The sequence below is a fragment of the Spermophilus citellus genome, assembly GCF_964194105.1.
Source record: "Spermophilus citellus genome assembly, chromosome: 5".
NCBI classification, from domain to species: domain Eukaryota; kingdom Metazoa; phylum Chordata; class Mammalia; order Rodentia; family Sciuridae; genus Spermophilus; species Spermophilus citellus.
In genome coordinates this window covers 159,569,674-159,594,045 of record NC_138186.1, presented here as the reverse complement: position 1 = coordinate 159,594,045, position 24,372 = coordinate 159,569,674, and the positions used below count along the sequence as shown (strand labels likewise).

General features: G+C 36.8%; 1 protein-coding gene across 3 annotated transcripts in view; it reads right to left on the bottom strand.

The window, feature by feature from the left end:
* ESR1 (estrogen receptor 1) overlaps positions 1 to 21,703 on the bottom strand; it is a 385,015-nt gene extending 363,312 nt beyond the window's left edge. The window contains exons 1-2 of one of the 3 annotated variants that reach the window (XM_081294003.1): positions 21,560 to 21,669; positions 13,067 to 13,166 (exon numbers count right to left, since the gene is read on the bottom strand). The gene's annotated coding sequence lies outside the window, so the exon portion shown is untranslated. Of the gene's footprint in view, positions 1 to 13,066; positions 13,167 to 21,559 lie in introns of all 3 variants that reach the window. The other 2 variants (XM_081294001.1, XM_081294002.1) reach the window with 2 other exon arrangements.
* Between the last annotated feature and the right edge of the window lie 2,669 nt (positions 21,704 to 24,372).

Here is a 24,372-nt window from a genome sequence, read left to right as displayed (position 1 = left end):
ATGTGGTATATATACATACACAACAGAGTACTACTCAGCCATAAGGAAAAAATGAAATTACGACATTTGCCAATAAATGAATGAATCTGGAGACTATCATGTTAAGTAAAATAATCCAATCCCCAAAACCCAAAGGCCAAATGTTCTCTCTGACATGTGGATGCTAACACACATTAAGAGGTGGAGAGGAAAGAAGTTCGTTGGATTAGACAAAGGGGAATGAAGGGAAGGGAGGGGGGATAGCTGCAGAAATTTATAGTAAGTTTCTCTAAGAGCAACCAAGATAGGAGTATATTCAAGATACCACTGAGTATATTCATTTATTTCTTTTTACTACTAAGTATATTTATGCATTTCTTGTTAATGTTAGAAGGAACAGAAGTACTTGACTTAGGATGCAGGATGGGCATAGAAAAGACAGTGGAATGAATTGGACATAACTTTCCTATGCTCATATATGAATACACCACCAGTGTAACTCCACATCGTGTACAACCACCAGAATGGGAAGTTATAGTCCATGTTTGTGTACTGTGTCAAAATACACTCTACTGTCATGTCTGTCTAAAAAGAACAAATAAAAAATTAATGTTTAAAAACCAAATAACTCCCTTCTCTATTGGTGAATAAAAAAAGAGAAAATTGCAAATAAAATTGTCCTAGAGTTCTGATCACAGTCTGCTTGCCAATCAAGTATTCACATGAAAGTGATTGTAGAATAATATCAGAATGAATTTGAGATACTTATCATTTAAATCTATCCTAAGAATTACCGTTTGAACTCCCCTAAAGAAAAAAGTTCACCTTCCACAACTACTCCTTGACCTTCCAAGCTTTCTCCTTGACTGGGCTCCAGACACACTGACCTCCGTGACACTCCAATCACACAGCAAGGATCCTGCCCTGAGGCTTAGGACTGGCTCTTAATTCTGTCTGGAAATTTCTTCCCCAGACATCCATGTCTCACTCCCTCACCTCCTTCATGTCTTTGCTCACATGTTCCCTTCTCAGGGAGGTTTATCATGACCATCTAGCTGCACCCTCCCACTGGGATAGGCAATCCACCTCACCTTGGTCCACTTTTCTGTTCTTTCCTGCAGCAGTGACCATCTTTTAAGATCTTTGCCTTATACATTATCTCAGTATCACCTATCTGCCTCCACCATAAGATGTAAGCTCCAGAGGGACAAGATTGGGTCTGTGCAGAGCATCCAGAACACTACCTCGATATAGTAGGAGCTCAACATACTGGGTATGAATGAATGAAGACTGCCAGCTGAATTGAGTCCAGCACTGGAGGTGAAGGCAGAGCTCCAGGAAGGGATGAGGAACCAGCAAGCCTGGGGTGGCAGGGACGTTCTTCTTCTCCCCCCCCCATTACTGATTCAGGCTCTTTTTCCAAACCCTGAAGATTCAGAGGAAGAAAAGAAGAGCTAAGACAAGAGAGAAGGAGGGAAGAAAATGACTAGAGGAGATGAAGAGGAGGAAGAAGTGATGAGGGTACTTATCTTAAAAAAAAAAAAAAGGCAGAATAAAGCTTAAATCTCTGGACGGTGACAGCCTTCCATGTTCCCCTGCGCTCCTTTTTCTCTTGCTGAAACTGAAACTAACCAAAAGATAGTTTTAAGGCCCAATAAAACTGCATGATTTAAACAGACACTACTAATTGTCAGCAAGCAATAAGGACTTGCTGGGGCACCATAACCTATTTCCAGTCATATGCCTAGTAAATCCACTCCATCACCTCTGCATCCAGCCCATTGGCAAAAGACAGATGTGATGTTTTTCTCCCAGTCCTTGTATGATTTTTCCCATTAATACAATATTTCAGTAATAGGTAGAAAGGCAGATCTTATGCATGTTTTCAAAATTAAAAGCTCAATTCTTTGGTCATCAGACATAATTCAACACTGTCTACTTAATTTGCCAACACTGTTTGCAAGTTTAATCGGAGTTAGTCTCTGTGCTAAGTGCTGAAGTTTTAGGATGATACAATGACAACCGATTGTAACTTAATCCAGTGTTTTTCATCCCTCTCCATAGATAAATCTCAAGCTCCATCTTCCATACAGAACTCTCTGAAGAGAACTGGCTTCCTTGGGACAATTTCTTATTACTGATTCATAGAAGAGATGTATCTTTTGTAGATTCTCACCAACCAGTGAGACACTTTTATTGAATTTTATTTTCCCATTTCATAGTATGAAACAATACACTGGGTTTCTTTTCCAAATTCACAGTATTACAACATTTTCTTACAATACTTTATGACATTCATTCACTTATTCATCAGATGTTCACTGAGTGCTACTAGATGCCAGCTGTCAGCTACAGTTAAGATGAGGACTAATAAGGAAAATGTCTCAACTTGTACACACAACACCAAAGAGCTTCTCCCCACTCCCCAGGACCTGTCCTCCATGAGATCCACCCCAATGAGATGACAAAAGAATGCCAGGTGAAATTACAGTTCTCATACATCTGAAAAATAGGTGTTACTAATTTCTTACACTATAAAAAGAATGCATCATCAATACAGAAAAGTGAAAGAAGAAGCAAAAGTTTTGTAACACCCACCACCAGGATCAGCTAATGTTAATAGTTTGATGTATTTCCTTCTAGTTTTTTCTCTTACAGAATTATTTTTACTCTAACAGGAAGCACAACTAGGAAGATACAAGAACAATATAAAGAGAATCCCATGAAGGAACTCAATGTAAGAGCTAAACAATGAAAAGGTATACTATGTTCTTGGATAAGAAGATAATATCACAAAGCAGTCAACTACTGAAAATTGTTGCTGTTAACTGCAGCAACAAACAAAACTACTTTGCTTCTATTTATGGTCTTTTTAAAATAAAGTTGCATAAAAAATTTCAATTCATATAGAAGAATAATCATTGAAAATGACACCAAAAGTTATGGATAATCATGAGTGAGGGCATAAAAGTTTACAGATGTTAAAATATATTATATATCTATTGTGATCAAAGCAATATAAAAATATACCAGTGGACTAGAGAAAAGAATTTTTAAAGAGATACTAGTAAAATTTGATTTATTGAAAAAAGTTTATTTCATATGTGATGCTTAAATGATAGACTATTCAAATTTTAAAAAATACAATTGAGCCTCACACTTTTAGACACACAAACAATTTCAGGTGTAAAAATTGCTAATGTTAAAAATGGAAAAAGATAAATAGAATTTTTAGAAGAAATTGTAAGGAAAAGAGGAGGTGAGAAGATATTTTAAAGTAAGGAGATCCAGAATCTGTAGAGGAAGAGAAGCACACTGAATTTCATAAAATTACTTTGTAAATTTTGTGACAGACAAACTACAAAAATAAAATCAAAGGAGAAATTTTTGATGGGGAAAGATATAGCAACTGATGAGACAAAAAAAATCTATAGGAAAATTTGTTGAACATCACTAATCACTAGAAAAATGAAAATTGAAACCACAAGAAGGCATTTGATCACAACTGTTAAAATGACTATTATCCAAAGGGGGGAAATAGTAACAAAGTAGTACACTATTTGTAGGAATGTAAATTAGTATAGCTATTATGAAAAACAGTATATGAGTTCCCTTGAAAATTAAAAAAGAATTGCCATATGATGCAGCAATCCCACTACTATGTCTACATAGAAAAAAAAACTAAAATCAATATGTCGAAGGGTTTATTCATACCCCAACATCTACTGCAGCATTATTTGCAATAGCTAAGATCAACCTAAGTGTCCACTGATGGATGAATGAATGGATAGAGATCCTGCATAATAGAAGACTATTCACCCTAAAAAGGAAGAAACCCCTATCATGGATGAACCTGGAGGACATTATGCTAAGTGAAATAAGCCAGGCACAGAAAGACAAATCCTGCGTGATCTCTCTCATGTGGAATGTTTTAGTTCTTCTCATAGAAATAGAGTAGAATGGTGGTAATGAGGGCTTAGGATAGTTGGGTAGATGTTGGTTAAAAGTTACCAAATTTCATTAGATAGGTGGAACAAGTTCAAGAGCTCTATTAGACAACAAAATTACTATAGCCAGTAACTACATAATGAATTCTCAAAAAAGTGGTAGGAGGGTATATTTTAAGTGTTATCACTACAGGAATAACTTTGTGAGATAATGTATATATTAATTAGCTATATTTCACCATTCCACTGTGTGTGTGTGAATGTGTGTGTGTATATATATACATATATATATGTGGTTCAAAATACCATGTTGCTCATAATAAAGAGATTCAAGTTTATCTGGCAATTTTTAAATCTATAATATAAATATAAGGACATTTATAAATAAATAAATGCAACTATACAGGTCAAAAAGACTAACAATAATGAGGAAAGATGTTCAACGTCGTTAAACATCCAAAAAGTGGAAATTAGGACTGGGAATGAGTCTCAGTGGTAGAGGGCTTTCCCAGCATGTGCAAGGCCCCAGGTTCAATCCCCAGTACTACAAAAATAAAAAATAAAAAAGGTGGGGAGGGTTATCAGTTTACTCATTAGACTAGCAAAAATTAGAAAGTGAAGAAATAGGAATGCTAGTGGAAAAGTGAGGAAAACAATACTCTCAAACATTCCTAGTGGGACTGATTTGTTATATTTTTAGAAAATAATGTGGAAAAAAACATTAAAATTTAAAAATACACATACCCTTTGAACCAGCAATCCCACTTCTGGGAATTACACCATAAAAATAAAACCACCAATAGTTAAGAATATGTGTCTAAGAATATTTGTAGTGACAGCACTTTTTATGTGTTGAGAACTTTTCATGACAGAATAACTAATGAAAGACGATTACTTGAATAAATTTTAGCAAATTCCTACCTCATGCAACTATTGAAAAGAACAAGATACGAGTACAGTTCTCAGGACTTCCAAAATGCATCGCAAAGAGAAAACCAAGGTACAGAGTAATATGCACACGTGCACCCGTGCACACACTCACACACACTCTGTATATGCAGCCTGATGCCACACGTGAAGACAAATGGAGACTATTCCTCTGAATATCAGTGTGCACATTTGTATAGGGTTGTGTGAGATAAGACTAGTGGATGCACATCAAGCTGTATGTGCTGGTTTCTCAGAAGTAGGATGGATGAAGCAAAGAGAAACGAAAGAAGGAGGGCAGACCAAAAAGAGACTGTGGTATAATAGAACACATGCAAGGCACAGTAACCAAAGAAAATGCAGAAAACAAATCCTATCTATTATTGGAAAGATCCAGGAATAGAGTAAATTCATAGACAAGGTGACAGACAAAATAGTGACTCAATTTCTAGATGGAATTATAGATGATTTTCACTTAGAATTTTGAGAGAGAGTTTCTGCAATGCAGTAATTTTTAAAGAGAAAGAAAAAGAGATCTGAAAATATTCCTTTAAACCCTTAAAAACAGCTTTCCCCTTTAACATTCTATTTTCACATTTAGGAATTTATATTAAGGGAATAAAAATGTAGACAACAATGCTTCTTAAAATTTCTAAGTATTTAAATAAATTATAATATTAAGGTAAACATAACCTCAATCTGCAAAATACATACCTGTATGTGTGCATACATACATGTTATACATCTATAATATGTATGTGTGTATTATATATGTGTATTATAAAAGGAAATTGTTTCATCCTGAATTTTATTAACATTATACTATGGAATCTTTTCATGTTATTCAATATACATATATTTGCTCAAAAAGACTAAATGAAAAGGTGCTAAAATATTATTAGCAAAATATTATTAACAAATTTCTGTGGCCTATGAGAATATAGGTTATTTCTACCTACATGTTTACTCTTGTCTAAACTTGCTAAAATAAACAGGCAGTCTACAATATGAAAAAAACACAATACCACTTTTAAATGGAAGCAGAAGAAAGGTCATGATTTCCTTTTAAAATGAAGGACAACAGTCAATTCTGTTAGGAGGCATAACCTTCCTCCAGTGCTCCTTCAGCATAAGACTCTTTAATCACCTAAATACAAGTCTCACACATCCACATCGTTGGTTAAGAGTGGAAGCAGAGAAGGCCCTTGATGACCACAATAGGCCTGTCTCAGATAACCTTACAGCCTGGGACCCTGTAAACCCTCACGTTTCCAAGTCCCTCTGCGGAGGCTACAGAGAAGAACTTCCACGATTCCAAACGTGCTTCTCATGTTAACTCTGCTGAACAGCATTCACTATTCACTTCTCCAGCCCTTTACTTAAAACAGATGCCTGTAGATTGGACAGAGGGCTCAAAACTAGAGACACTTCCTCCTCCATTTTTTTCTTTCATTTCTCCTCCTGCATGGAAAGAATTTCAGCTGAAACATGAGGCAGAGCCAGTGTGGGAAAGCAAACAAGACAGTACTAGGGACCTGGTGTGCTCTTGTGCAGAGCAAGGACAACCAATAAGCTTTGTTCTTATCCCAGGAAATCTACCCTGAAAGGACCAGTCAGCCAACAAGGTACACAGTAACCTGTGAAGCGTGGTCCTACCCTCCCTCTCCTTCCTCCCATCCCTGGGAAGGACACTTGCTTCCTGGGTGATGAGAACAAGGATTCCCTGATATATCATTTTCCTGTGGTACTCCAGGATTGAAGAAAGATCAACAGAAACATGGTGAATTTCTTTGAAGCACATTAGCTGGTTTCTCTTGTTGTAAATGTCGTTTGAAGAAATGTGTTCTGCATGTTTTGAGCTGAGCAAAAATCCCAAAATTGCTCTGTAGAACTTTTGGATGCTCAATAGTAACAAAATGTCATCTATACTTTGACAGATAATATCATATTATTATTTAAGTATGTGTCAAAACAGTAGCTAAATGTTGCCATGGGAAGAAAATGTAGACATGGATATGGACATGTGTGTTCATAACTGATTCCAGCTTCAGATGTCCACATTTTTCTGGAATCATAGAATTCCAGATGACTAAGATTTCTACTTGTTGTATACATATAACTTCTGACTAGATAGCAGACATAAAGACAAGAATTGTAAAAAGTATATATATATTTACAATTCTTGTATATATATACTTACAATGTATATATGTATATATATTTACTATATATATTATATTTATTGCCTTGTAATTTTTTTAGAGACAGATTAAAGCAATGAGATAGAGTCAAAACTAGAAGAAATCACCAGTAAATAGATATCAATGAGAATACATCAGAGAAGTAATATGCCCCAAATAGATAATGAAGTTGCTCCAAATAGAGGATGAAGTGACATAATCGTTGAGCACATTGTTACGTTACAGTCAGTCCTAGATTATTCAGGTGTGATTCACCAGGGTTATGCCATCCTGTGCACATTTGAGCCATCTCTTTTCATCTTTAGTTCATATTTCCTGAATCCCCCAAATCATATTTACCATTAATCTACATCAAATATAATTAGGAAGCAAAAAAATGATCTGGTCAAGAAGAGACCTCTTCCACTGTCTATTTTGGGACAAAATCCAGTGACACATTTTCACTAACTGAAGTTAGAATGAGGATTGAGCTTAATGACTGGTTAGCTAATCTTGCATGTTATCTTTTTAATAAGTCAAGTTGGTCCAGATATATATTATCAGTTGGCTTCACTAGGTATTATTTATAGGCAGAACAATGTACTCCAAATGATAAAAAATTAAAAATCCATTGTCCATGGCCTGGTCTGTAAACACACAGAGTTCTTGACTTGAATAGATGAGCTCCAAACATATAAAAATAAGAAATCATAGGCATCTGTCCATCTATTCAGTGGGGACACAAATACCAATTCACAAAGAAATCTGAGCTCTCATTTCAAACGGATGATGGGATCCTACTGGGAGAAGACTTTTCCTTTTCATTACACTTTCTGTATATCCTCCAGGATCAATGTCTTTTGCCTGCCTTCGTAACCTGGAAACCCATGTTTACAGTGGCCAAGATCCTCTATTCCAGTCTTGTTGTACCACATATAGTGAGGTGGTCTTCAGGAAATTACTTTATTTGGCTTTCCTTTGCTTGCCTGGGAAAGTGGGTGTATAGACACCTACTCCTAGAGAGATTAAAAGGACCAAATGAGCTATCTCTATAAAGCACCAAGCACCGGAAAACAATGTATAACTGTTATTACTGTCATTATATTAACCACTTGACTGAACTCACTGACCCCAGGAATGAAAAAACTAGACCATGAAAGACACAGGACTTTCAAGAGTGCTCGTGGGGAAACCCACATGCATGTGCCCCATAACCTAGTGCTTTATGTATCTCCTTTTTTAGCCTTCAGGTTCTTTGTACTGAAGACCAACATTTCATGTTAATAGAGCCAAATATGTTTGAGAATGGGAGAAACACTTCCGTTCTGGGTGGTTTGTAAATGGAAGAGCAACTGGATTGGGAAAGAATGATTCTGGCGTGCCACCTAGGTGTCGCAGTTCCTTGGGGAGGAACACGGATAAGCCCTGAGCTCCATGCCGGCTAGAAGACTGATGGTTTTGTTTCAAACCTCTATCCAAGTCACAACAATAGCGATCTTAGACCTTTGTAGAATAATTAACTTCAGAACTGGGACCTCAAAGTAGAAAGAAAAATGCAAGAGATCCGTGGAGCCAGTGGAAACACAGAAAGGGAGACAGGACATAGGACAATATATTGAAAATGATGTGGGATCCAAATTCCCAAGATTTGCACTGGTTCTCCTGGTGTCTTAACCCCAAGCCAGATAGAGGATTCATTTGTTTGTTAAAATCCTGTTCTTTTTTTATTTTTTCCATTGTCTTTCCCCTTGCTGTCCAAAATCAAACTGTCTGCACCGGGTTGGCAAATAGCTCCAGGCATTTGCTGTCTTCTTGGAAGTGAGAAGCTACAGCAGCCATGCCCCTGGCTCTGCTGTGATTCACATGAGGGTTGATTTGCAGTTGCTCAGACTCTTAATAGAGGTATTAGAACCATAACTCTCTTAGATTCATAAGCCAGAGCAGTTTTGGGGGTGGGAGCTTCTACATAGCCTGCAGTCAGTCTTGTTCTTGTAGACAAGGTTCGGAGGGCTTTGCATGCCTGGGGACAGTTGATCATCTCCAGCTTCTTGGGAAGACTGGCCTAACCAGTTCCACAGCACTTTTGAGGACAGTGACTAAGCCTGGAATTGGTAATATTATTTAATATTTGATTAGTCACCAAAGAAAGTCTTTGCCTAGTAACCCTTCATTTCTTATACAAGGTCTAATCAAAAACTTTCCTGAAATACTTCACCAAAACTGCTAGTTCTACAATTGGTCATCTCTCTGAGTAAAATATGCCAGTTTGGACCCTAAAGAGGTCAGGTTAAATGCTGGCCTCTTTAGCTGATTGGCAGACAGAGCTAGGTCCACACCCCACACCTCCCTTGCAATGTGGGCACGTTACATAAAAACAAACCTTGCATATTATTAAGTTGACTCAGACTTCTTGGGCTTTTAATCATTTTGAAGGATTGCATGGAATTTACAAATAAGAAGGGATTTTAATATTTTATATCACATGCCTGCTACTGGATTCATGTACTACAAAATAAATACACAGCTTCTCAAGCTGGCTTTACACAATGGTGACACCTTTCATTAGAATATAGGCATGGCTTTCCAAGAGGTTCTGAACTAGTTCTAAAATGTTTTATGGAGGAAATGAGAAAGCACTTGGAGGTCAGTAAGTTATTTTCTCTTTAAATTTTAAATTTAAATGATCTGATTATTTGGTAATCACAATACAAAAAAAAAAAAGTCTGCTTGTCCACCTAAACAATTTTTTTTCCTTTAGAAACTGCCACTTATCACTTTTGAATAATTAAATTCCACAGGAAGATTCCTAACTAGTAAGAATGTAAGAGCCATGTCTCTGGTTTTAGGTAGAAACTGATCATATAAAGCCTACATTCTGAAGACGTTCTCTGATTTTAGGGTTAAATGCAAATTCACATCTTGCATCTAATTAACATCATACAACTGGCAAGACAAAAAGGAAGTTGTGAAATTCCAATAAGGAAATGTTTTACTTGCTAACAGCTATGATAAAGCTACTAGAGAAAAAAAAATGATACTTAAAAGATTTTTTTAAGTAGTGTTTTCTATATATAGAATGAAATATTGAACATTGTAGATAAGTTGGTCAACCTCCCTGATAACAAGTAAAGAAATTTCAACTACACAGTTCTTGTGGGGGATTTTTTTAATGGTGGTAGTTCATAGATTGTATCCTTCTCTTCAACTCAAGAAACACACTGCAGTGCTCCGCAGAGAGCAAGTATATGCTAAGCCCCTGACAATAGTTGCTAAATAATCAAAGAAATTAAATGAAAAGTCATTCCCCAAACTAAGGGTCCAATTATATTTTATATATCCATGGAAGAAGCTGAAAGACAAAAACGGAGACTAATATGATCTCCTATTTTGATGGTGGTTCCATTGAGATTTGTATCTACATCCTTATTGGTAAAGAGCTGTGCTGAGATTTGGTACTACGGTCCTGAAGAGTATAAAGAGATTTTTGTGCTTACATCTTCTTGGTTTTCTTCTTCCTTTTGTTTTATAACAGAGTGGGACAGTTTCATAATATGGGTGATTTCCAAGGATTTTATTTATGAATTCTGATTTTATCCTCCACTTAAATAAAGCAAGGTGATTAAAAATAAAAGTAGTCTCCCTTATCTGCATAGATCAAGTTCCTCGACCATAGTTTCTACAAAACTAAGTGAGGCATGAGCTATTTACCAATGATGTAATTAGTCGTTTTGATTCATTTATACATAGGCCATAACCTACTATCTCAATTCAGTTTCAGGGAATGAATTTTATTTCTGTACACTCATATTGTCATTAGAACAAAACCTCCCAGTCCACAGCATCTCAAAGCATGTGTCCAGTACAGTCACCTGTGATGGCTGTGTGGTTTTACCAGAGAATCAGCAAGTGAGGAATTAGCAATGTCATTTCCTACACAATTTTATCTCATCACTTATATGACTTTCTTAATCCTTATTTACACTATTTTTGAATTTTTACTTTATTACAAGCTATTTCAATAGAATTCCTTGCAGTGCTCCAAAAATGCCACAGTGCATTTTTTACTATGGGTTTTAAACTTCAACTTAAGCTATTGAAAAGTACATCATAGGTTTTATTTTTGTTTGTTTATTGGTTTCTAAAATGCTGTATCATGACTTCACATGTACAAAACATGATAATGTGAGAAAAAAAACTTGTTTAATTTCTTAACTTTGTTTTTCCATCCGAAATATGAGTGTGCCTGTGTCTTTTCCTAACTCTAAGCAACAGTAAACTTAATTTATGAACTTTTTCTCAATTAAAAAAATAACAAATGTGACATTGAATAAAAGAGTTTTTACAATTAGCAAGTTCACACTGACAGACACAGGGATGATGATGGATAGTGATAATTTAGAGCTGGGAAACATCTGCTCAAAGTGAGTAGCCTATGGTTTTTACATCAAATTTTAAAAATACCACACTGATTCTGAGACTTTGGTAGGTTTTTTTTCTTTCTTCCTTTTTTTTTTAACCAAAAGCAATGCAATCCACTTCTAGCAGACTTGTATGCTTCCTTCTCAGGTTCTATTAAAATTAAGAATATATAAAAATGGCCATATGAGGAAATGAGAAAGGCAAGAGAGCATCAAAGTTTTCAATGGAAAATTCACCAGCATGCACTGTGGAGGGTAAAAAGACTAATTAAATACAATATTCGACGAAACTGTAAAAGAACATAAGTCAGTTTCCTCCACCACTTCAACCCACTAGTCTAGAACAGTGAAATCCGATCCCTGGAAATACTCAGGATTAGACATGTCACAGATAATAACACAGATATGGAGAAAAATCTGCACAAACTTGCAACAGCCTCAGTAGTGACTTTGTTTTTCCCCTTGTCCTTCAGTCTCATTCTAAACAATGACATGAAGAAGGCATTGGCTGCTATTCAGTAAATTTGGACTGTGGATACTGACCAAATTGCTTGACATTCCACACTCACTCCTACCCTATTTTCAGTCCACATTTTCCCTCTGCAATGACTTTCTGATCATGCATTATCTGGTTTGGCCGTCTCTACTGCCCACTTCAGATAATTGCTCAACTCTCCATTTGGCTTTTGGCTGGGTAGGCTTGACCTAAGAGAATGGATGAAGGAAGAGCCAGAATTTTCCTTTGATCTCTTAGAACTCAGGATTCCATTATATAATCTACCATAAATCCTGGCAGTCAGATTAACATCAACTTCCAAATTTACCAGAGTATGACACTCCTCCTTGATTCATGATGGATTCTGACATTTCTTAATTAATGTGAACTTGGTCCTTCAGTGTATCAGTGATAAGACACTTTTCTTTAGTGTAGTCTCAATAGTTTTGAGGGTTTCCTTGATTAATTTTTCTCTTCTGCAATCTGAGCTTCATTATGCCAAATGTTCTAACTGGCTTTTTGCCTCTAAGGTTTAAGCTCACAGATGTTTCCTTGTGGCCACAGCAAATACCACTCCTCTGAGAATTGGTTTGATAAATAAAACTAACAATAAATTTAGAACTAAAGAGCTGGATAAAGAAGTCAAGTGCACCCAATGTTTGTTACACTTTTGTACATCTATAGTGCACCCAATTCTCAAACATTGATGGTAGTGGATTCTAGCAACATCAACAACAAACCAAAGCCTTAGATCATCCAAAACCCTCCTTCTACATAACAGTATAAATCCCTTTCACTACTGAACATATTACTATAGCTTCTAATAAGTAGAAATTTGGCACATTGAAATTTCATTTCTATTCCAAGTGCTGAGGGAGGAGTGAAATGGACAGAATCCAGATGGTGAGAAAGAAGTGAAATGAGGTCCCTGCATAGTCCAAATGTGAATAATTTGTGAACTGCTCTAAATGATTAATACTCATCTACTTTAATACAGCTTATGCAACATGTTTGCCACTGTAAACAGACCTTTATTTTTTGGCTTTTCATTTCCTAGAAAACATTTTTCTATGAATCTTTTTTTGTTCCCAACTAGATTTAAAGTACCTGTGTGCTTACTTTGTGCAGGCTGGGTGATCTAGAGGAAAAGATCATCCAACCAGTATGAGTAATGTTCTTCCTGCTGAGTGGTGCAGTATCACCTTCTCTCTGTTCATCTCTGCCCAAATACAAAAGCCAAGTGTTAGCCACTGAGCACTCTCAGGAGTGAAGCATCAGCCCTGGAGATTTATTATAACTGAAATTAGATTATTGAGTGCACTTGGCCTTTTCTATCAACCCCCACCCCAGACTGTTCTTTGCCATTTTTCTTTTCATAATTATTTCCCCTTCCTTTTATATAAGAGAAAAAAGGAAGACAGCAAACCCAACCTTCCCCCTTTCTTCTACCCACAATGCCTGGACTCAGCTCCCCATTCCCATAATGCAAAGCATTTTGGCAGAGGAAAGACAAATCAGTCTTCCTTTCCAACTAGAACCCTGAGTCTTTGGGACAGTGGCACATCTGTCTCTTACTCCCAGACAGATGCCTATCAGTTTGATTGTGTTGATGATGGTATCTCAACTCACTGTTCTAATTGGAGGTAACTGAACACCAGAACCACAGAATTACCAAATGGTGAAATCACAGAGACCATGCAGTTTCCCAAGTCCAACCCCTGTGTCCATTTCATGAGAAAAATGAGGCCTCAAAAGTCTCAGTGCCCAATGAAGAGTATCTATTTAATAAGTATATGCAAAAATTGGGATGATCCTATTAATCACAATAAGATTAAGAGAATAATCTTAGAGAGACTGATAGTAGTAGTACTAGTAGTAGCAGTAGTAGTAGTAGTAGTAGTAGTACAACTACTATAGAGATATGAACTATTTCCTTATGAATCTATTTTTTGTCCAAATAAAATAATTGTCCTATAAAAATATTCTAAGTAACTAATATTTCACACAAATGGCACTCCACAAAGGTCCATTACTTCGTCTCCAGGGTACCACTAGTGTAGTGCTTTGATGGGTGCCCAACAGTTGTCAGACCCATTTTACAGTTACAGAGACACAGCTCAGAGCCTGTGACTGTTTGCTAAGCACCTCAGTGGCAAAGTAAGACCTTTTGACTCTCACTTCTTTCTCCGCTCGTCATTTTTGGAACAAAATGTTCTTTACAACCATAAACAGTCCTGATTCAAAAAACAAGTCCTAAAAGATTCATTAAATTGTTCAATGTAGGTTTCTCCACTTAAATTAATAGTTCACCTCTCTTGAACTATTCAAATCACCTCCAAATTGATGTTCTCACTCATCACCTGAACACTTCCATCTATACAGTGTTTTCCTAAGGTTGAGGCATTATTTCATTATAAGCCTATACCAAAATCTTTAACGCTTACATTATGAAGTCCAAGTTCCTCAAAATGACATTGAACTCTCCATTCCTAGATTATCTCCTGCTGCCTCCCTGCACGTGTCCTAACTATATTTCTGTCAAACTGCTAATGATTCCCCAAAGCCTTTGTTTTGCTTATTTTCTGTCCTTTCCTTACATCTTCCTGTGGAAACATTGCCCATAGTTCAAGGTCAGGGTCATATGTCACTTCCTGCCTGAAATCACCCCTAACCACCCTTTGCCAACTGGAAATAACTTCCTCCCTTCTCTTCACACTCCCCCACAGAGCTCATCACTCTCAAAGCACTTATCACATTCTCCTCTACTGTTACCTGACGTTATGATAGAAAGGACATTTTACAACTGTCAGCTAATAGTCAGACATTGTACCCAGTGCCCAGCTGACCCTACCTAGTAGAGAATGTCTAGGGATCAAAGAAATGTCAGGCTCAATCAAACACAATCATGCCCCTGACACCAGTGTGTAGCAGGCTCTTCCTGGGCACCGATGTGCAATCACCAGCACTGTACCCAAGACACTTTTGTTCTGTTAGGAGCAGGGTCTCTAGGACAAAGCTTAATGAGCCACAATGGGACCCTGTAGTAACTACTCATTTCCTAGGCAAAATTAGGGAAAGAAATTAACAATGTGGATTGAATTAAATTATATTTGGCTCTGAATAGCCTTAATCCTTAAATATTCTGTAGTAAAACTCGATTCAAGTAGGACTTCTAAAATTCCTTATTGAAAGTAAGTGTGTGTGTGTGTGTGTGTGTGTGTGTACATGTCTGTGTATGTTTATCCCATAGCTTTAAAGTAAAAGATATTAAAATGACATCTTAGCAAGGCCTTAAGCAACATATGTAGATCCTGTGTCAACATTTTTAAATAAAATTTCTAAAAGGCTAAGGATGTGGCTCAATAGTTAAGCACCCCTAGATTTAATACCCAGAACCAAAAACTAAATAAATAAAAAGATATTAAAATTAATTATTAAATATGATGCTATCATCTTTATTAGGCCCTTTTTTGCATGGTTTTTAGAAAATAATTCCTGATTTACTATCTGTCAGATAAATTCAAAATTGCTACTGGATTTCTTGGTGTCTCCTGAAAGGAAATAGCCCAGTGAGACCATTTCTAAGAATAGCAGAAGGAAGATGGGTCTCAGAAATGCAGATCACTTCTCCCATGTTCTCAGGTGGGCAGAATTAATATTGTCGAAATGTCCATACTACCAAAAGCTGTATACAGATTTAATGCAATTCCCATTAAAATTCCAATGATGTTCTTCATAGAAATAGAAAAAAAAAGTTTTGAAATCCATGTGGAAAAATAAGAGACCCAGAAGAATCAAATCAATCCTTAGTGAGAAAAGCAAAGCAGAAAGCATCCAGACTTCAAATATACTATAGACCTATAATAACAACAACAACAAAAAGCATGGTATTGGCACCAAAACAGGCAAGAACTCCAGTGGAACAGAGTAGAAGACACAGAGACAAACCCACAGAAATAGTTGAGATAGTTACCTCATACTACACAAAGTCACCAAAACTTACATTGAAGAAAAGACAGCCTCTTCAACAAAAAATTCAATCACCAAAAAAATAAAATAATCCAACCAATAAATGGGCAAAAAGAACTAAATAGAGACTTCTCTAAAGAAGAAATATGAGCTATCAACAAAAATATGAAAAAATGATCAACATCTCTAGCAATTAGAAAAATGCAAATCAAAACCACTCTAAGATTTCATCTCACTCCATTCAGAATGGCAATGATCAAGAATACAAACAACTATAAATGTTGGTGAGAATGTGGGGGAAAGAGTACACTCATACATTGTTGGTAGGACTGCAAATTAGTGCAACCACTCTGGAAAGCAGTACGGAGATTTCTCAGAAACTTGGAATGGAACCACTATTTGATCCAGCTATCCCACTCCTCAGTATATATTCAAAGAACTTAAAAATCAGCATCCTAAAGTGACACAGCCACATATATGTTTATAGCAGCACAATTCACAATTACTAAGCTATGGAGCCAAACTAGGTACCCTTCAATAGATGAATGGACAAAAAAATTGTGGTATATACACACAATGGAGTATTAATCTGCCATAAATTAAGAATGACTCTATGATATTTTCCAGTAAATGGATGGATCTGAAGTTTATCATGCTAAGTGAAATAAGCCTACCCTGAAAAACCAAAGGTTGAATGTTTTCTCTGATATGTGGAAGCTAACCCACAATAAGGGCAGGGGGCATAAAAATTCACTGGATTAGACAAGGGGAAATAAAGAGAAGGGAGTATGGAAAGACAGTAGAATGAATCTGACATAACTTTCCTATGTACATATATGAATACACCACAGTGAATCTCAACATCGTGTATATCCACAAAACCAGGGTCCTAATTAGAACATGGTATATTCCATGCTTATATAGTTATATCAAAATGGACTCTATTATAACCTATAACTAAAAAGAATTAAGCAAATAAATAAATAGAATCTAAACTGAATTTGAAAAGAAAAAAGAATTTCGATCACTGGGCTGGGGAGATAGCTCAGTGGTAGCGTGCTTGCCTACCATGCAAGGAGCCCTGGGTTCTATCCCCAGAACCACCAGAAGAAGGAAAAAGAAATGCAGATCACCCATTTTCAGAAGAACCTTGGTGGGTTCTGAACCAACCTGGGGAAGGAGCTGCATATTAGGAGCTCAGCTGCTCTCCATTTGAGAAGATGGCAGTTTAATGAGACCCAAGGGAAAAGAAACATCAAAAATCCAGTGGCACTCTACTTTGCCAGTGAAGAGCTGGAATCATAACATCAGTTGCTTAACTTCACAAGCTCCCTGGAATGGTCATCTTGTCGTGGTCTGTCTCTTCCCCCTTATGATTGGCAGTAACCACGAAGATCCTGGACATTATCTCCAAGGCAACAAGAAAGATAGGTGGAAGATTGTGCCCACTTACACCCATTCTTAGCAGAAAAGCACACAAAAAAAAATGTTGATGACAACTTTAATTTCAAGTAGGAGGCAAAGCCAGATTAAGCTCCTGAAAGCTTGGGACAACACCATTCTATGTGTACAGCCAATAAGAGTCTTCAACGGCTTTTACAACAGCGAGCCTAGGGAAGCTCCTAGGCATTTGTTTTCTCCAAATAAATTAGAAAGCATCCCCCAAGTCTGCAAGGGTCGTCCAGGGACAAGGTCGCCATCTTCCTCCACAACCACCTCACTCCTGCCCCCGCCCATACGCATGTTTAGTGACGTCACGCGCTTGGGGAGCCAGGACTCTCCCAACCCACACTTGCACTGATGCACTCACTGTCAGTGCTTCACATGCACAAAATGACCTACCCAGTTCCCAGCACCACACTCAGGCTATGCTCACTTACCTGGTGACAAAATGTTACATGTAAACTCAGTCATAATTTGAGCATAATTGTGTTACTGGCAGAAACAAATTTGTATTTGAATAAAGTGAACTTTTCACAATGTTCTTTTACAGTTATTATTACATTGAATTCTCATCAGTAGCCACGAAACTTCTGTTAAATCCAACATCATTATTCCCATTTTACAGAAGAAGATAGTAAGCCTTAGAGAAGGTATAATATCTTCTCTGAGCTCAGCCTGCTTCTCCAAGGCAAAGTTCATATTGAATAGAGACTTGAGAAATGAATACTATTTCAAGTAATAGCTGAGAATATGAACTTTGGAATTAGATGAGTTTATCTTCCAGAGCTAGCTTTGTCATTTACAAAGCTTTATAAAACAAGACAAATCACTAACTTGCAAAGCCTTAGTTTCCTCATTTGTATATTGAGAGTCATATGACTGTTTATGACCTGGGGTTGGTGTGAGGATGAAACATGATATACTTATAAAAAGTATCATGCAAAATAAGAGCTCCCCAAACAGTAAGTGCTAATGTAATCGCTATTATTGCAACCGTCATGGGCCCTAAATATATGGGGGTCAGAGAGGGAGAGTCTATTTCAGTTCTCTGATACCACATTGAATTAGAAATTTAACATGCTATGCATACATGAGCTAAGATTTTGCCCAAAAAAGCAACATAGTTGTTCTTTTTCTTTCTTTTTGGGGGGAGAAGGGTAAGGCTTGTTGTGCTGTACCACTGAACTTCATCCACCCCATCTCTCAAAATATTTCTTATAACGTGAAAATAAATATGAAGAAATTTATAACAAAGTATTGATATCTCAGCAAGATATTCCTTACTGCCTTTCTTATCACAAAGGAATGTGACCATCCTGTGGTCCCAAAGGACAGAAATAATGGGAATAAGAGCCAGAAGGACATTGGCAGTTTCTGGGCCTTCTGTTTCAACACTTTGTGCTTAATACAAAAGCACCAGTTCTTTAGTAGGTGGCTTTCTCAGCAGGATGAACTGACCACCCGTTATTTTTCAGGGTAAGTCTCTGGTTATGATCAGATGGATATCAACTGCTAGCAGTCATGGGACTAACCTGGAGTTCAAGTCATTTATTCACCAACATTTATTGAGCACCAGGCACTGTGCTAGGCTTGGAATGAAAGTTACTTTCTTGTGTTGAGTTTCTATCACTTGAATACTACAAGTAGTTTAAAAAGTGGTTTAATCTCATTTTTTTCCATTAAATTATACCTGGTGGCTACTCTTAGTCCCCTACATTGCAGATGAAAAACTTGAGTTCAGAGGTGAAATAATCTGCCTGAATTGCACAGGTAGAAATTCGTATAACTAAGTCTTGGAATTAGTCATATCATATTTATTTGTATCTGAAACTTCACTAAAGAGTTATCTGTTATAGAAAACCTGAGCTGAAAACAATCTGTATAGAATGTTTTTTAGGGGCAAATGAATAGTGCAGGCCTCTTCAAACTCTAATAAAACAGTCACAGGCTTTCAGAGAGAAAATTTTTATACTCCTTGGAAAGAACCACAAACTCACAGTTGTGCGAGGTTTCGCTGTCCTAGTCCAGGGGGAATGGCCCAGAGGTAGCCTACTGGGATGCTGCCCAAAAGGCAAGCACCTTCATCACTATCATCTTCAGCAAGAGCCACCTGTAAAGTGTCTTTTAAAATGGCACCTTATTAGACTCTTGGCAGAAGCTTCACAGGTGGTGTTTCATTCTTAGGAATTAATGACAGAGACCCAGCCCTGATAGAAGTGGATGGGCAGGACCATAACTCACCCATCATGGATGAAGTGTGGCTGTGAGTCTTTTTTTTTTTTTTTTTTTTTTTAACCAGAAATGTGATGGTCTTCTCAGAGCTAATCCCTCTTTTTCCTTGGAGCTATCTACAACCATGGAGCGGAGCTTTTCTCCATTCAGATCAAACAAAACTTCAACCAATGAGCCTCAGTCCCAGCATTTGTTCTGACCAACTGAGCTAAACGGAAACAGACAAAATACTCAGAGAAGCCCTGCAGACGACCAGGTAAGAATGTTCAGCAGGTACCTGGTGTCGTGGTTACAGTGCAGGTGGCTTTAGAGTGTTAGGAGAAAGGTAGAGGTCACAAGCTCTAAATCCTAAACTGAATGAGAGACACAGGCTTCACTGAAATAAAAGGTAGTTGTTTGACTTTGTTCTCATTTTAAGTTTAAGTACAGAGCTTTATGCCTTTCCTTGACTGTCACCAGTTATGAAACGAAACGAATATCTCCAAGAGCCTGAGAAAAACATCCTACTAGTAAATATAATCCTTATATTCACATTCAGAAATTTGCTTTTTTTCCTGCATGCTCTTTCTCTCATACCTACATTATTTTTGTTTCTAATTTTCTTGAAAATCTAACAACTTGTACAGTATTGTATCCAACCTGTATAGTAATAATACTATGTCCATTCATCCCAAGTTCTTATAGGCACACTTCATAGAACATTAATAAAACCAGAGCAAACATTTGCTTTTAATAAATGGGAAGGCATTTTAAAGAATTAGAAATGGCTCTGAATCCAAGATCTCAGTTCTTATCCTACTTAATTTTTTTTTTTTTTGTTTTTCCATGCATTCTGTGATTTAGTTCAAATATTTCTACCTGGTTCTCTCTCCTAAGTTCACTCTCAACATTAATAAACAAATATATCTTATATGTGTAAAAAATAAATATATATGTATCATATCAAAACCGGATAAGTTTCCCAACAACCTTCTACTTGAAGGTACTCTGTAAGCCTATTAGATATGACCCATAGTCATTAAAAATCTGGCACTTTGAATAGGAATCAGTACCAATGATCACAATCACTGATAAAGCCAACCCTTCTATTAAGTAATTATAAAAAAAATTATTAATCGTGTTGGCTTTTATGTACATGTCAAAGAAAACAAAAACTGGTTAGCTTCATAACCCAGAATAAAACTTACAACTTAAAACATTTCCTGAAACGTGTAGCATTCCATTAACCAAAATGAAAGTATCCTGTCCTATCTTTTGTGACCACCACGTCATTATGTGAGCAACAGGCTACATGTGGTGCTGTAGTTAATGTGCACACCACCCTGCTGCAAAAAGTCATTAGTAGTAGTGTTCAGATAAAGAAAACCGGAACCACAGGACTCAAACGAACTTGCCTAAAATTATGGGGCAAGACAAGACACAGATTCTCAATCTCATCTTGCTACCTCGAGCAGCTTTTCAAAAAAAACTTTGCCTTCAGGAAACAAATAATGGCTTATTCCAATTGCTTAGTTCAAACTCACGTAAGTTATAGCACCGAACAGAGACTAAGAAACAGTTAGTGTTCAGGCTAGTCCAAGATCATTTCAATCATGAACTTCTAAAATTGCAACAGATTTCAGCCATACAGTATCTCATGGCTAGAGCCGGATCCAATAAATATACAGTTATCTGGGGCGGGCAGGGAGCCTGTCAGTGCTGTACAGAGCAGAGGCAGTCGGGTTGCCCTGTGACTCAGCTGAATCTTACTCCCAAAATGAATTTCCACTACCAAGTTCAGATTAACATGCTAACATCATGCTAAGACTTTCTAGGAACTTTGCAAAATACCCCTGGAGCAGTGAGAGAAAAATGAACATCGTTTCACAGGAGAGGTAAGCTCTGAGTTATACCCTGCTTGAACACAGTAGCGCATTCTAGCAAAAAGAAAAAAATAATCAATTGAGAAGAAGAAAAAGGAGTACCTACTTGAGGAGAAGAAAGTCACTCAGAGACTGTCTTCTTGTGCTAGAGAGGGCAGCAGAAGGGGCCTTAACCTTTGCTGCCCGTCACAGAGCTGCTGAGCAGGGAGCCTGCATTTTCAGTTTTGCTAGAAGCTGTTGTGAGGCTGTTGTGACCATGAAATTAGGAAATGCAGAAACTCAAGAATAAAGAACTAGCACCACCATTTGACTGGGACTGGAAACTCTCCTTCAAATAATAAAGGCGGCCGTGGCCTTCCATCCAGGCCTGATTCTAACTTTCTCAGCACTTCCGTTTTGATAGATGTTTAACATGGGGAAAGTCATGTGTTGATCCACCCAAACTTTTTTCTTTTCTACTTTTCTCTTTCTCTCTCTCTCTCTCTCTCTTTTATGTAATCCAGCCCATTTTCTGTTTACTCATAATAAAACTTGAGGTCTAGACGAATTGGGGGGAAAGAAGTAAATAAAGCTTTCATTCAGCACATTTTGAACAATTTTGTTCATCCAAAATTAACCACAGCTAAAAGCAGGACGGAGGACACACCTGTGATCGCCGTCTTAGTAACTAACTTTCTCTTTCTGCTCTGCTTTTTGTGTCACTGATTAATGACCTTCCTGACATTGTAACCTGCACAGGTTTAGCTCCTCTGACTTTGAACTCCTTCTTCTGTTCTATGATCCTGGCACTTTCCTGAAATAGTTTACAAGTTCAATAGGGTTTTGTTTGTTGTTTGTTTGTTTTTAACACAGAGACAAACATTCTAAAGTAGAAAATGAGTTTTAAAATAATATTAATTTTTTTTTAATTTTAATAGCTTATAAAAATCTGCTGTAGGTTAATGTAGCATGAACTCCAAAGGGATTTTTAAAATACATATTAGCTTTTTCTACTCTGAAAGTCTGAGTAAGGCTGGTTTTCCGGAAGTTGAGCAGTGACCGATGAAGGGAGGAGGAGGGGCCTCTCTCTGGCTACTTGCACCTCTTGGTCTCCCAGCCAAAGGCCACACGCAGGAGGAGGGCCATCTCAGAAATGACTTAGGGAAGAAAGGAAAAGGGAAACTCTCAGAATCAATGCTTTAAACATTTTTTTAAATAAATAATCTTCACTGTCTTCCATCTTCTCTATATTTGTGAATTAGTCCATAAATAATTTGAATGAGCAAACTTCTCTGAGATTAACTTTTCCAAAACATGGAGAGCAGGGAACATTTTAGTTAAGAGGCAAAGTACTTGATTTAGTTTAACAAACATAAAATGTTAACAAGATTCACTTACATGAGGGATAATCGTGTATACTAAGCAGTGCAGGAACTTTGTTAGCTGTTTATTGTTGTTTATGATTTCTGGGGGAAAGTAAACTTTAAATGTTTTGAGCAGTTTAAATGTTTTAAAAGCAAAGTATTTTTTTCTAATTTAATTAAATCCTTTCATTATTTTTTAGCAAGAATGGATGAATTATGCTTTTCAAACAGCATTTAGTTTCCTGCTAAAATCAGTTGTGCGCATCAATATAGAGAAAGAAATTACAGAGAGCAACAGTTCTTAAAATAGGACATTCAACGGATTCTAAACTGATTATAGATTATTTCCTTTTTTAGAAAATATGAATAAATAGTGTAAACGTCACATAAAATATAAATTAGATTACTTACCCTTAAAAGAGTATTATTGATATTCACTTACATTTCAGTATATGCTTTCTTGAGTGGAAGAGAATCAAAATAAGAGCAAATGTCTCCTGGGCATATAAATACAGGAATTCTAAGCACTTTCATAGTGATATAGGTTCTACCAAAACACAGATGTGGAGACCACGAGATACTAAGCTTAAGTTCCCATACCAGCAGGCAGGAGGGCTCAAACCTCACACCTTCAACACTCCCCTGTAGCATCTGAACCAACACAGGATCTCACACTATGAGAACACTCAGGTTTCTATGTGTCCTGAGGAGACAGTGAAGTTTCATCAGCAAATCAAGAACAATTTAATCAGGTTGATATAGAAAGTTTATTTTGATCATTTTGATGTTTATCATCCTAATGAGTTCACTAAAAATAAAAATGTGTGCTTAGACTAACATTGTTTTAAAATACTCTGTGCTTTCTTATAGAAAAAAAAAAACTTCCTTTGAGATAAAGTGTATAATTCACCACTATTAAGAGGAGTTGGTAATGAAAAAAAAAAAACAGAACAATTTAAATAAAGCACTATAATACAGCATCATAGAAACAAACACAGGACAAGTCAAATCTCATAAGTATAATTCAAAGAGAAATATCATGCCTGATTCCCTCATATACACTTTTAAAATGAAGAATCATTTTCATCAAAATCATGCTATCCACTCTATCTTTACTAAAAACCAAAGTGGGCTAACATAAACATATCGTGTATATGTTATAGAGTCATGTGGCTTATTAAGGAACACTGAACAATGAAATTCTAAAAAAAAAAATTTCAGGTTACAACCTCCATGTTTTTTTCTTTCTTTCTTTCTTTTTTTTTTTTTTTTTTTTTTTTTGATGCCTTCTCCCATTCCAGAAGTAGCCACTAACAGCCTGGTTTCCACAAGTAAAGTGAAGCAGAAAATTGATGCAATCTGGGTCATTCAAGCAAAATCTTGCTGTGATCTGGTTGATTCAGGCTAAAATAAAAAAATCAGGTTTATAGTTTGCAATGTGTGCTTTGGTCAGACACCCGATGATAGCAGAGCTTGGGACTCAGATACATAGGTAATTGCCCATAGTCTCCATTTGTCCTTATTAGCAAAGATGCTTCCACTGTGGGCAGTACTCCAAGACCGTCTCAATTCTATC